The sequence below is a fragment of the Papio anubis genome, chromosome 2, assembly GCF_008728515.1.
Source record: "Papio anubis isolate 15944 chromosome 2, Panubis1.0, whole genome shotgun sequence".
NCBI classification, from domain to species: Eukaryota; Metazoa; Chordata; class Mammalia; order Primates; family Cercopithecidae; genus Papio; species Papio anubis.
In genome coordinates this window covers 20433425-20447058 of record NC_044977.1, presented here as the reverse complement: position 1 = coordinate 20447058, position 13634 = coordinate 20433425, and the positions used below count along the sequence as shown (strand labels likewise).

Genomic DNA, 13634 nt, shown 5'->3' with positions numbered 1-13634 from the left:
TGGGTACCTGCTGAAAGGTAAGATGCCTTGAGGGAGTCTGACCCCAATACTTTCCATTCTTCCTCCACGCAACCTTGTTTACTCCCTTTTCACTCTGTCTTCCTCTGGTCTTTACCCCCAAGGTTTAGCCATGACATGATTTTGCTGTGAGCATTTTCCATAATTTTTTTTCTTCCTTGATAACATTTTTAATATTATTTAATTTTCATTAATATAAAGTATTTAGGCCAGGTCCAGTGGCTCACATCTGTTATTCCAGCACTTCAGGAGGCCAAAGCAGGAGGATCACTTGAGGCCAGGAGTTCAAGACTAGCCTGGACAACATAGGGATATCCCATCTCTACAAAGAAAACAATTAAGTTAGCTGGGCACGGTGGCAAACACCTGTAATCCCAGTTACACGAGAGGCTGAGGCAGGAAGATGGCTTGAGCCCAAGAGGTTGAAACTATGGTCATGCCACTGCACTCCAGCCTGGGCAACAAAGTAGGACCCTGTCTCAAAAAAAAAAAAAAAAAATGTGATAGATCGATAGATACGCAGATAGAATACTCAAATCTGTCCTAAATGCACTTATTATGATGTAGCTCTCAATTTTGGTTTCTTTTAATCTGCCCTTAACAGTTTGCCATGATCAATAGTCTGAATTATGCCTGGCTTGTAAGGAGAGAGAAAGAAAAAATTAGATAATTAGTGAAAAACTCCCTGAGGTGAAGAAAGACATGGGTCTTCAAATTGAAAGGACATATCACAAGCATTCCTATACACCAATAACAGACAAACAGAGAGCCAAATCACAAGTGAACTCCCATTCACAATTGCTTCAAAGAGAATAAAATACCTAGGGATCCAACCTACAAGGGATGTGAAGGACCTCTTCAAGGAGAACTACAAACCACTGCTCAGTGAAATAAAAAAGGACACAAACAAACGGAAGAACATTCTATGCTCATGAATAGGAAGAATCAATATCGTGAAAATGGCCATACTGCCCAAGGTAATTTACAGATTCAATGCCATCCCCATCAAGCTACCAATGAGTTTCTCCACAGAATTGGAAAAAAACTACTTTAAAGTTCATATGGAACCAAAAAAGAGTCTGCATTGCCGAGACAATCCTAAGTCAAAAGAACAAAGCTGGAGGCCTCATGCTACCTGACTTCAAAACTATACTACAAGGCTACAGTAACCAAAACAACATGGTATTGGTACAAAAACAGAGATATAGACCAATGGAACAGAATAGAGCCTTGGAAATAATACCACACATCTACAACCATCTGATCTTTGACAAACCTGACAAAAACAAGAAATGGGGAAAGGATTCCCTATTTAATAAATGGTGCTGGGAAAACTGGCTAGCCATATGTAGAAGGCTGAAACTGGATCCCTTCCTTACACCTTATACAAAAATCAATTCGAGATGGATTAAAGACTTAAATGTTAGACCTAAAACCATAAAAACCCTAGAAGAAAACCTAGGCAATGCCATTCAGACAATAAGCACGGGCAAGAACTTCATGTCTGAAACACCAAAAGCAATGGCACCAAAAGCCAAAATTGACAAATGGGATCTAATTAAATTAAAGAGCTTCTGCACAACAAAAGATACTACCATCAGAGTGAACAGACAACCTACAGAATGTGAGAAAATTTTTACAGAATTTCTTAATCTGCCAAAGGGCTAATATCCAGAATCTACAAAGAACTCAAACAAATTTACAAGAAAAAAATCAAACAACCCTATCAAAAAGTGGGCAAAGGATATGAACAGACACTTCTCAAAAGAAGACATTTATGCAGCCAACAGACACATGAAAAAATGCTCACCATCACTGGCCATCAGAGAAATGCAAATCAAAACCACAATGAGATACCATCTCATACTAGTTAGAATGGTGATCATTAAAGTCAGGAAACAACAGGTTTCTGGAGAGGATGTGGAGAAATACGAATGCTTTTACACTGTTGGTGGGACTGTAAGTTAGTTCAAACCTTGTGGAAGACAGTGTGGCGATTCCTCAAGGATCTAGAACTAGAAATACCATTTGACCCAGCCATCCCATTACTGGGCATATACCCAAAGGATTATAAATCATGCTGCTATAAAGACACATGCACACATATGTTTATTGCAGCACTATTCACAATAGCAAAGACTTGGAACCAATCCAAATGCCCATCAATGATAGACTGGATTAAGAAAATGTGGCACATATACAGCATGGAATACTATGCAGCCATAAAAAAGGATGAGTTAATTTCCTTTATAGGGACATGGATACACTGGAAACCATCATTCTCAGCAAACTGTCGCAAGAACAGAAAACCAAACACCATATGTTCTCACTCATAGGTGGGAACTGAACAATGAGAACATATGGACACAGGGTGGGGAACATCACACACTGGGGCCTGCCGGGGGGTGGGAGGAGCGGGGAGGGATAGCATTACGAGATATACCTAATGTAAATGACAAGTTGATGGGTGCAGCACACCAACATGGCACAGGTATACATATGTAACAAATCTACATGTTGTGTACATGTATGCTAGAACTTGAAGTAAAATAATAATAAAAAGAAAGAAAGATAATCTAGAGATATGTGAAATTTAATAATTGTTCATCAGGAAATTTTGCTCTTCATTTATGGTTTTCCTTTATGGTATGCTTTTCTTTACTTGTCGATTTTGGGATTTGAGGAAAATAATCCATCAACAATTGTTGAAAATGTGAGAATATCTTTCACTTCAATTTGTAGATAAATTAATTTTCATAGCCAAAAAAAGAAAGGACATATCAGGAGAAAAGGTGTTTTAAAAAAAAAAAGTTCCATACCTAGACATATCAAAGTCATATCTGGAACTTTTTCCTTTTTTTAATTTAAAATGTGAGGGTAGTTATATAAAATGTAGGCCTATTTGGATATGAAGAATGTATTCTGAATTTTGTGAAAGTAGTTAATAATCCCAACAGTTTGATATTTTTTTGGAGGAATCTTTAAGGAACTAATATGTCTTGTTTTAAGAGATATTTGTCTGAAGTTCAGAAATTCCTTAAATTTCACTTTGGCTTCTTTTTCTTCTGTGAAATTTAAGATAAATTAAAAGTAATATTTTTTACTGAAATGTAATTAGTGGTCAACTCTGGGTCCGAGATAGACACAGTCTCTACTAAGAATTGGATCTATTTGGCAACCCTAGTTGTTGATTCAAGTAAGGAAATGGACTAATTATACTTTCAGGTCATTGAGAGGGAATTCAGATGTCTCCTAAACACCTATGTTACTACCACGAAATAACTGCGGCACTGAGGGAAGTTTGGCTCCCAAAAAAGTGAAGTTAATAGCAGCTCTACAAAAATTGGTGAGAAAGATTCCACCTTTCAGTTTAGTTAGACAAGTGAGTTTTCATGGGAATGAGGCAACAGGATAAAAAAGTAACCTCTGTAAACATCCCAAGAAGAAGGAGTTTCCATCCAATTTATTTGTTTTTAATTAGGACCTTAGGTAGAGCTTTCCTCCAACTGTGACTGCTTGAGGCCAGTTCTAAGCGTCATCAGGAATGAAGGACACCAGCCCACCTGTGAGGGTTTGGAACTTTAGCTGGGAAACTCCTCCCACTAGATCCATGGTTCTCAACCCAGGCCAACCATCAGATCTCTGGGGAGCTTTTCATAGATGCCTTGGCCTCACTCCACACCTTCTGAGAGAGGATCTCCAGGGGCAGGACAAGCATGGGTGTATGTTTTAAATATTTCACAGGCAATTCAGCTGCACATTGGTTAAGTACCACAGGACTAGTCTGTAGAATTCTCAAGGGCAACGTGCTGTCTTTTGGAGGCAATGGGAATGTTCAGTGAAAAGAGAACTAAAATCAGGGAAATTTTCATATTCTTTGCTTGCTATACAAGTAGTACAGTTTACCTTTCTAAACATCAATTTCCTTAAGCATATCATGTTTTTTAAAAATCAATTTTCTCATCTACTAAAAAGAATGTAATAAAATATTGTGTAGGTGTTTTTAAGCCTGTGGAATTTTACAAGTAGCACAGTTTACCTTTCTAAACATCAATTTCCTTAAGCATATCATATTTTTTAAAAATCAATTTTCTCATCCACTAAAAAGAATTTAATAAAATATTGTGTATGTGTTTTTAAGTCTGTGGTATTTCAGGAATTCTGGAGAAAGGTGCAGGCGTACCACCCGCTTCCTTGCCATGGAAAGCACCATCTTGCTGGTCACTTTTTTTAAATTTCTCTTGAAGGAGAAATAAACTAAGTCACAGAGTATAGCAATCTTTGCACAAAACAGCAGGAAGGAAGGAGGCATTTGCCTCTGGATCTGTTGCCACTTCAGGATTGTTGATGGCACCAGAGGGGCCCAAGCTGCTCAGAAGTGGTGATGGGTGGATGTGGGAAAGGATTTGTTGTCTTCCAAGCTTTCACTGAGACAGCCAAATGTGAGAGTCCTTGGCAAGGGCATTGAAAGTCATCCAGCCAACAGTCTATCTGATGGCTCACAGAAAGGAGCCAAGAGAGAGGGAACAGTGCAAACAGACCTGTTCAACAAATGAAACCCAATACCACTGCTACGTCTTATAGAAAAGGAACATTCTTTCACTTGAGTGCCATTGTCTGTTCTCCAGGATACAGTATGTTCATGAGATCTCTGGGTCTCGGTGGACAGATTGAGATGTGTGTATTTTTTACTGCTGAGACTTTTTTAAAAACAAGGTCAGAACAATGTATAAAATATGGTCCCATGTATATTTTAAAATAATATTTATGTTTAGATCTATATCTGTGAATGGATTCTTGGGGAAGGTCTAGAAAAATGTAGACCAGACTATTAATAAAGGTTAACTGTGGGGAGAGTAGTGGAAGGAAAGAAAATATGTAAATAGAAGGGGAACAATTACTTTTGACTCTGTACAATCTATTTCAATTTTTTTCAGCATGGGGATGTTGCTTTTTAAATTCTAAACACCACAAAAAGGTAAAAATAGTTAAAAAAAAAATAGCTATCAGCCACCAATGCCATTTGACCACAAGAATACTTTTTCTTCATTGGAAATACTAAAAGCTACAAAGTGTAGGGGTTTGTTTGTTTGTTTGTTTGTCTCATTCCACTACCCAGGCTGGAGTGGCAGTGGTGTAATCTCGGCTCACTGCAGCCTCTGCCTCCCAGGCTCAAACGATTCTCCTGCCTCAGATCCTAAGTAGTTGGGATTACGGGCACATGCCACCACATCCAGTTAATTTTTGTGTTTTTACTAGAGATGGGGTTTCACTATGTTGCTTAGGCTGGTCTCGAACTCCTGGCCTCAAGTGATCCACCCACCTCAGCCTCCCAAAGTGCTGGGATTACAAGCGTGAGCCACTGCACCTGATCCAAGTACAGAATTTTTGAGTAATTCTATAAGAAAAAATCAGTACTTTAGACATAATTAGAAAAATGATGTCAAGAATGAATTAATATTTTTATACTATGTCTATGCTAATGGTATCTACATAGAGACAAACATTATAATGGTTGATAAAAATTATTAATGAATTGCTTAACTATCCACATGCAAAAGAATGAAGGTGAACACTTATTACCTTAGGCCAGTTACAATATTAACTCAAAATGGAACAAAGACTTATACATATGAGCTAAAACTATAAAATTCTCAGAAGAAGACATATGGAAAAAGCTTCAGGACATTGAATTTAGCAATCGTATCTTAGATATGACACTAAAAGTGCAGGCAAAAGAGAAAAAAATAAAGAAATTAGACCATCAACATTTTAAACTGTTATGCTCAAAAGACACTACCAACTCAGTGGAAAGGTAACCCAAAGAATGCAAGAAAATATCCACAAATAATATATCTGATAGAGAATTAATATCCAGAATATATAAAGAACTCCTACAACACACACACACAAAAGTCCCTAATTTTAAAATGGGCAAAAGGTTTACAAATGGCCAATAAGCACATGAAATTATCTTCAACATCACTAATCATTAGAGAAATGCAAATCAAAACCACAAGATGCTTCACACACATTAGGATGTCTATCTTTTTTTTTTTTTTTTTTTTTTTTGAGACGGAGTCTGGCTCTGTCGCCAAGGCTGGGGTGCAGTAGCCAGATCTCAGCTCACTGCAAGCTCCGCCTCCCGGGTTTACGCCATTCTCCTGCCTCAGCCTCCCGAGTAGCCGGAACTACAGGCACCCGCCACCTCGCCCGGCTAGCTTTTTAGTATTTTTTAGTAGAGACGGGGTTTCACCGTGTTAGTCAGAATGGTCTCGATCTCCTGACCTCATGATCCGCCCGTCTCGGCCCCCCAAAGTGCTGGGATTTCAGGCTTGAGCCACCGCGCCCGGCGATGTCTATCATTTTTTAAATTAAATACAGAAAATAACAAGTGTTGGTAAGAATGTGGAGAAATTGGGACCCTTGTGTATTGCTGTGGGAATGTAAAATAAAATGGTGCAGCTGCTGTGAAAAAACAGTAGGATGGTTCTTCAAAATATTAAAAATATAATTACCATATGATCCAACAATTCCACTTCTGGTTGTATACCCAAAATAATTGAAAGCATGAACTTAAATAGATATTTGTACACCAATATTTATAGCAGCATTATTCCCAGTAGCCAAAAGATGGTGTATTAATTAGGGGCCTGGGTTCTGCCAAAAGATGGTGTATTAATTAGTGGCCTGGGTTCTCCAGAGAAACAAAACCAACAGGACGTACACACACACAAAAACACACATACACAGAAAGATTTATTTTGAGAATTGGGTCACACAATTGTGGAGGCTAGCAAGTCCAAAACCTACAGGGTAGGCTAGCAGACTGAAGGTGCAGGGAAGACTTGCTGTAGTCTCAAGTTCAAAGGCAGTCTGGAGGCAGAATTCTCTCTTCTTGAGTGGAATTCAGTCTTTTTCAATTGAGGCCTTCAATTGATCAGATGAAGCCTACCAACATTATGGCGGCCATGTTCAAAGTCTACTAATTTAAATGTTAACCTCATCTGTATTAGTCCATTTTCACACTGCTATAAAGAAATACCCGAGACTGGGTAATTCATAAAAGAAAGAGGTTTAATTGACTTACAATTCCACATGGCTGGGGAGGCCTCAGGAAACTTACAATCATGGCAGAAGGCAAAGGGGAAGCAAGGACCTTCTTTGCATGGTGGCAGGAAACCGAGAAAGCAAGAGGGGAAGATCCCCTTACAAAACCATCAGATCTCATGAGAACTCATTCAGTATCACGAGAACAGCATGGGGGAAACCATCCCCAGGACCCAATCACCTCCCACCAGGTCCCTCCCTCTCCAAGTGGGGATTATGGGGATTACAATTCAAGATGAGATTTGGGTGGGGACACAAAGCCAAACCATATCATCATCTAAAAAATACCTTCAAAGAAACATTTAGAATAATGTTTGGCCAAATAGCTCAGTACTGTGGCCTAGACAAGTTGATGCATAATTAACCGTCACAGGTGAAAACAACCTAAGTCCCTCTACCAACGAATAAATGGATAAACACAAGATGGTATATACATACAATGAAGTATTATTCCACCTTAAAAAGGAAGGATATTCTGGCACATACCACAACATGGATGATACTTGAAGACATTTTGCTAAATGAAATAAGCTAAACATAAAAGAATAAATATGATATAATTCCACTTATATGAGGTACCTAGAATAGTCAAATTCATAAAAATAGAAAGTAGAATATTGGTTCCAGAGGCTGATAAAGTAAGGGGTACAGAGATCTATGGTTTAGTAAGTGTGAAGTTTCAGTTCGGGAAGATGAAAAATGTCTGGGGATGGATGGTGGTGAGAGTTAAACAACAATGTGAATGTACTTAATGCCATTGAACTGCACACCTACAAATGGTTAAGATGGTAAATTTTATGTTATTAAATATTTTACCACCATAAAAAAAGAATCGCTTACATGTACAGGCTTTACTGTGAGCCAGACAATATACTGAATGCTCTCCATGGATTTTCTCATGTAATGCGTACGCGTATCCCCATTTTACAGGTAATAAAACCGTCTAGAGGAAAGTGACTTGCCCGAGGCCACATTGGTAAGAATCAGATCTGGAATTCAAACCCTCACAGTCTGACTTCAAAGCCTGTGTGCTTAGTCACTATGCCATACTGAAAAGAGCAGCTACCTTAGATAAAGAGCAAACTAAAACATTTTTCGAATATTTTAAAGTTGATTCAATACACAAAATATTTGAGGAATGAATTCCCAAAAAGATAGATGCCAAATCCGGAATGGGTATGATTAATAACTATACACCTAAAATAGCCCTTCATTGATATTCACCATGAGAAGTTCTTAGCTCAAAACCACAGCATCTCCAGAAATAAAAAGAGAAAGGGGGAGGCCCCAAAAGCAGGAGTAGAATGTTTACCTGGCGTCTGCCTCATGTTCCCATGAGTCTTGAGAGACTGCATAGTTTCTCTATTTATTTTTTTAAATAAAAATAGTGCGGTCACAACTTCCTTTTTCAAAGGGGACAGTTATTCAACTGACATGTACTGAGCGTCTACTAGACAACCAGGTGCTATGTGCGTTTTGTTCAAACAAGGTGAAAAGACAGAGTGCATGTCTGCAATGAGATCCAAATGTCTCCTGTTTCCATGTGGAGCACATTTCATAGACAAGATTCATGCTGATATTCTGGCCCCACCAGGCAAATTTTATCAACTAAATATCTCCAAATATGCCCTTTCTCCAATGATCTTCCTACCATGTACTTCTGAACTATCACCACCACAAACAAGAAGAGCAGTCATAGCTGTATTATACCTAAGGTAGTATAGCCCATTGGTTAAGACTTGGGCTCCAAAGTTAGACTGGGTCTACACCTGCCACTTGTTCACTATGTAATCTTGGGCAAATTTCTTAAACTTCCTTTGCTCCTGTCTCCCCAACTAGAAAAACAGGATACAAATAGGTACCAACCCTCACAGGAGACTGTGAGGAGGACATGACCGTTATTGGAACGTCCACCATGTATTAAGTGATCAGAAAATATTAGTCATAGATGTGTGAAATAGCCATATGTGAATAATGGACTGTTCCAGGGATCAGGGGAGAAGAATAAATGATCAACCGAGAGAAAAAGGGCCTTTAGAGATCATTTCACAGATGATGGCAAGGAGGACCACAAGGGTTCAATGTCTTGCCTGAGGTCACACTGGTGGTCAACAGCAGCGCCAGGCATACCTCTCTACCACAGAACAATGCTCTCAGGGAAGAGAAAGCAAGGGAACTCCAAGCTGATCCTTCACTTAGATGCATATTACAGTTTTTATCTACTTCAATAGTGGTAAATTATGAAGTTATATGTGTTAAAATATGAGTAGATGATTCTATCAGCAGGATGAGAAAGAGCTACTCGGCACACACTATGGGTGTGTATGTGGATGGGGAGGGTTGTAACAACCACATCCACGTCAAAGACTTTAGGGCATGGCCTGTTAACAAAAAGCAGCCTGGGTAACTGCCCTGAGCACCAGACCACTTAAGCGGAGCTCCAAGACAGCCACCATGGAATGAGTCCAAAACGTAGGGCCCAGACTCACTGCCCATCCCTGCCTGCCCAACCTGTAGGACCTGGATGGAGGTTACAGAAGCAGTGGAGCAGATGGGAAGGGAATGCTGGGCAAGAGAGGAGACGGGACCCCAGAGATGGATTATTCCAGAAACACCTCTTCTGTGTAACTGCTGACAGTTCGGCTTGCCATCTCCCCACCAATCTACCTCCCAAGCCTCTCTGTCCTTATCAGGTAATACGCCGTCCCTTCCCACCTCTCCCACCTTTCCAAACTTTCCTCCAACTAACCTCCCACAGATTATCCCAATGTCCCAACATCCACAGGATAGCTCCTCACTTTCCAATCATAGTGCCTTTGCCCCTGCAAAGGGTCTCCTTCCTCCTAAAATGTTCCTGCTCCTCTATAATCCCTTCCCTTCCTCCCATTCCCAAACCAAAACTGTTTGTCAAAACCCATTCCCAGAAACACAAGTCCTTCCGTGAAGCCATCTTACAACAGATGGCCTTTTCCTATCCCCTGCACTTCCAGAACCTTCTAGATCTTCCTAAGATCAATTCTACTTCACTCCTCATTCAAGACTCTCCTTATAGCCTCATACAATGCTGGCTAGCAAGTGGTCAGCACTCAGTTAATACCAGTTGCTACAGCAGAAGTCAGAACGGCAGCTGGGGAAACTGATGTGCAACATCGCAGGCTGGGAAGGAAGGTAACAAAGAGTGAGTACAACAGCAAAGACATACTGTGGGACTATGGGCCAGAACTATTCCAAGTGTTTAATGTATGCTAACTCAGTCCTCGAGACAACCCCATGATGTAGGTGCCATTATTATTAGCACATTACAGAGGACGGAACTGAGAAGGAAACTCACCAGAGAAGAGGAAACTCTCCATGTTACAGAGGAGGAAGCTGAGGCACAGGGGGGCTGAGTAACTCACCCTAGGTAACTTACTGTGGGACTGTGAATTGAACCAGGCCGGCTGGCTCTTTACATTGCTTCTCTGCAACCCTGTTCCTTCTAAGCCTGCTTCCCTGCAAATCATTTGAGCTGCTCCATCCACTTTGTATGCATTGCCTTTCTGAATCAAAAACACACTCAGATTTGTTTTTTTTGTTTTTTGTTTTTTGTTTTTTATTTTTTTGAGACGGAGTCTCACTCTGTCACCAGAGCTGGAGATGGCTGGAGTGCAGTGGCGTGATCTTGGCTCACTGCAATCTCTGCCTCTTGGGTTCAAGTGATTCTCTTGCCTCAGCCTCCTGAGTTGCTGGGACTACAGGCATGCACCACCACACCCAGCTAATTTTTGTATTTTTAGCAGAGACAGTGTTTCACCATGTTGGCCAGGATGGTCTGGATCTCCTGACCTCATGATCAACCTGCCTTGGCCTCCCAAAGTGCTGGGATTACAGGCATGAGCCACCTCACCCAGCCTGCAACTTTTAATTATCGTACTAAATTCCCATCTACTGCTTTCTGAGCCAAAAATTAAAGATCCATTCTATCCAGCTCTCCCGTGACAGTAAATAACATAAGACAAAAGTCTCAAATCCAAAACATTGCTTAAACAGAGGGGATTATAGATGTTTCAGATGGAGTAGGTCTCAGGCTACTCACCTAACTCAATATTTTTCATCATTCTCTTTCTAAATCCTGAAATGTATACCAGAGCTATCTGCAAGCATGTACGTATAACAATTGCATATTATTTTGGTAGAGTTATTGTTTTAATATACAATTATAAGGTTGGGTACAGTGGTTCACATCTGTAATCCCAGCACTTTGGGAGGCCAAGGCAGGCACATAACCTGAGATCAGGAGTTCAAGACCAGCCTGGCCAACATGGCGAAACCCCGTCTTTACTAAAAATACAAAAATTAGCTGGGCGCAGTGGCGGGCATCTGTAACCCCAGCTATTTGGGAGGCTGAGTCAGGAGAATCGCTTGAACCCGGGAGGCAGATGTTCCAGTGAGCCGAGATCGTACCATTGCACTCCAGCCTTGGCGACAAGAGTGAGACTCTGTCTCAAAAACAAACAACAACAACAACAACAACAACAAAAATGTAGCATATATAGAGTATATATACTATATCGCATACTAGTATAAATGTAGTATATATACTATACTATATAGTGTATATATACACTATATAACATATATACGATTATAAGTTTATGAACACACAGGTGGTCTGTCACATGTTTGTTTGTTTTTTAACTTTTATAAAGGAATTCAGGTATCCCACCATGAATGGGAGAATACGGAAAATACACATATTTGACTTGCAACTACCTCCAGATTTAAGTGAAAAATCCAGCAACTACTTGCATAATCCAGGTTTTACATAATTTATATTAAACACCCTATTAACAGAAGCAAACGTGTTAATTCTGAATAGATCAGATAATTTTCTCAATCTCCCATCAAAACAGTCCCAGAGTCAGGGATAGAAAACGATTTTGGCTTTACAAATGTCCACAGTATTTTCACAGAAAGAAAATAGAGAAATAAATTTATCAATAGATTAAATTTTGGAGTTAGAGGTTTACAACAGGATATCAATCAAATTTCTGTTCCCAGTATATTTAAAACTAACGCACACACACAAAAAATGAATAGCAAACCAAAAAAATTAAATTAGAATGTTAGTGAAACGGAAGAGAAGGGAGAGAAGGGTCCAGTTTGTCAGAGCAAGTGTTACTTTTCTCCCCTTGATGAAGAGAAAGCTGGTGAGAACAGCAAAAGACACAGGATAGAGATCACAGCAAGAGAAATATGATATCCAGCACGTATCCAAAACTTACCCAACTTGGTCTGTTTACTCAACGCTTTATTTTTCCCACTTTGCCAGTTTAAAGTCAGACAGCGGCTAGGCTTTTGTTGTTGCTGTTTCTGTTCTTTTGATCCCAGAGCCCCATGAAAATTGAACCGTGTGTTGGAAGGGATCTGGCCACGTCTCGCATTAGGGATGGAAAAAGTTTTAAACTTGGGTTGCTTCTTTGGGAAAACGAATAAATAATAAGTGGCGAGAAGGAGAGGACGTGGGGGACGTGCTCGGCTGACGTCGGCCCGCAAGGGGGCCGCACAGCTGCTCAGCACAGCTGTCCAGATGTGCTTCATCTGTTCCGCCCGCGGGGCACGAGCCTCGGCGGCCGCGGCTGGCATAAGCCCCAGCTCATTGGTGGCCGCGGCTCCTCACTTGCCGCTGATTGGCCGGGCGACCCGCCACTCCTGAGGGCCTCGGGCGCGCCCCTCCCGCAGGCCCGCTGGTTGCATCCTAAGGGAACGTGGAAGTGCAGCGCCGTCGCTGATGTGGCACTCGGCGGCTGCACGCCCGGGACGGCTCGGGGCCGAGAGGGAGGTTGCCTACTCCCAGGTCTTTCCCCTGCCCCGAACCTGTTACGCCCCTCCTTTTAGACAGACCGCTTTGTTTAAACAGGATGATTTGTAGCCGTTTGGGGGCTGAAAACAAGGCGGATGATTTGTAGCCGTTTGGGGGCTGTAAATAAGACGCGCCTGGTGCTTGGAGTGGAAGCGGCTGGGGCTCCGGGCTGCCCACGCCCCCAAAGGGCGTTCAGGCCACGCCTTGGGATTCCTCTCCCGTCACTTTCTCCAGGGAGCAAATAATAGGGCCCAATACCCTGGGGACGGTATTCTTTCTTTCGGTGGAGGGAAAACCTTAATGAACGCTTCATTGAAGTCCTTACTAACCAGAATTGAAGTTGTTCCTGCGGACATGACCAGGGCTGAGTATGAGAGTGGTTCGGCAGACCTGCTTGGTTTTTTGTGTTGAGTGATGGTCGTTGTAGGGAACCGAGAAATGCTGCTTTGTTATGTGAGAATTGAGAAAGGACTGCGCCAAACGTTGCTTTGAACTTGGGAAAGTTAGTTGGAGAGTTAACCAGTTTTTTGATTAGTAGGTCAGGAGGAGAGGAGGAAAGAAGAGATCTGCAAATCAATTGCCATTATAATTTGTGCATATTGACAGAAACGTGACCTCATTGAAATATTAAGTTGGCAAGAGCCACACTCACTGGGCTGCATGC

General features: G+C 41.1%; 1 protein-coding gene across 3 annotated transcripts in view; it reads right to left on the bottom strand.

Annotated features, from left to right (window-relative positions):
- TMEM45A (transmembrane protein 45A) overlaps positions 1-12739 on the bottom strand; it is a 78050-nt gene extending 65311 nt beyond the window's left edge. Inside the window, exon 1 of one of the 3 annotated variants that reach the window (XM_009199187.3) lies at positions 12393-12739. The gene's annotated coding sequence lies outside the window, so the exon portion shown is untranslated. The remainder of the gene's footprint in view (positions 1-12392) is intronic. The other 2 variants (XM_009199177.3, XM_031662958.1) reach the window with 2 other exon arrangements.
- Positions 12740-13634: the final 895 nt, after the last annotated feature.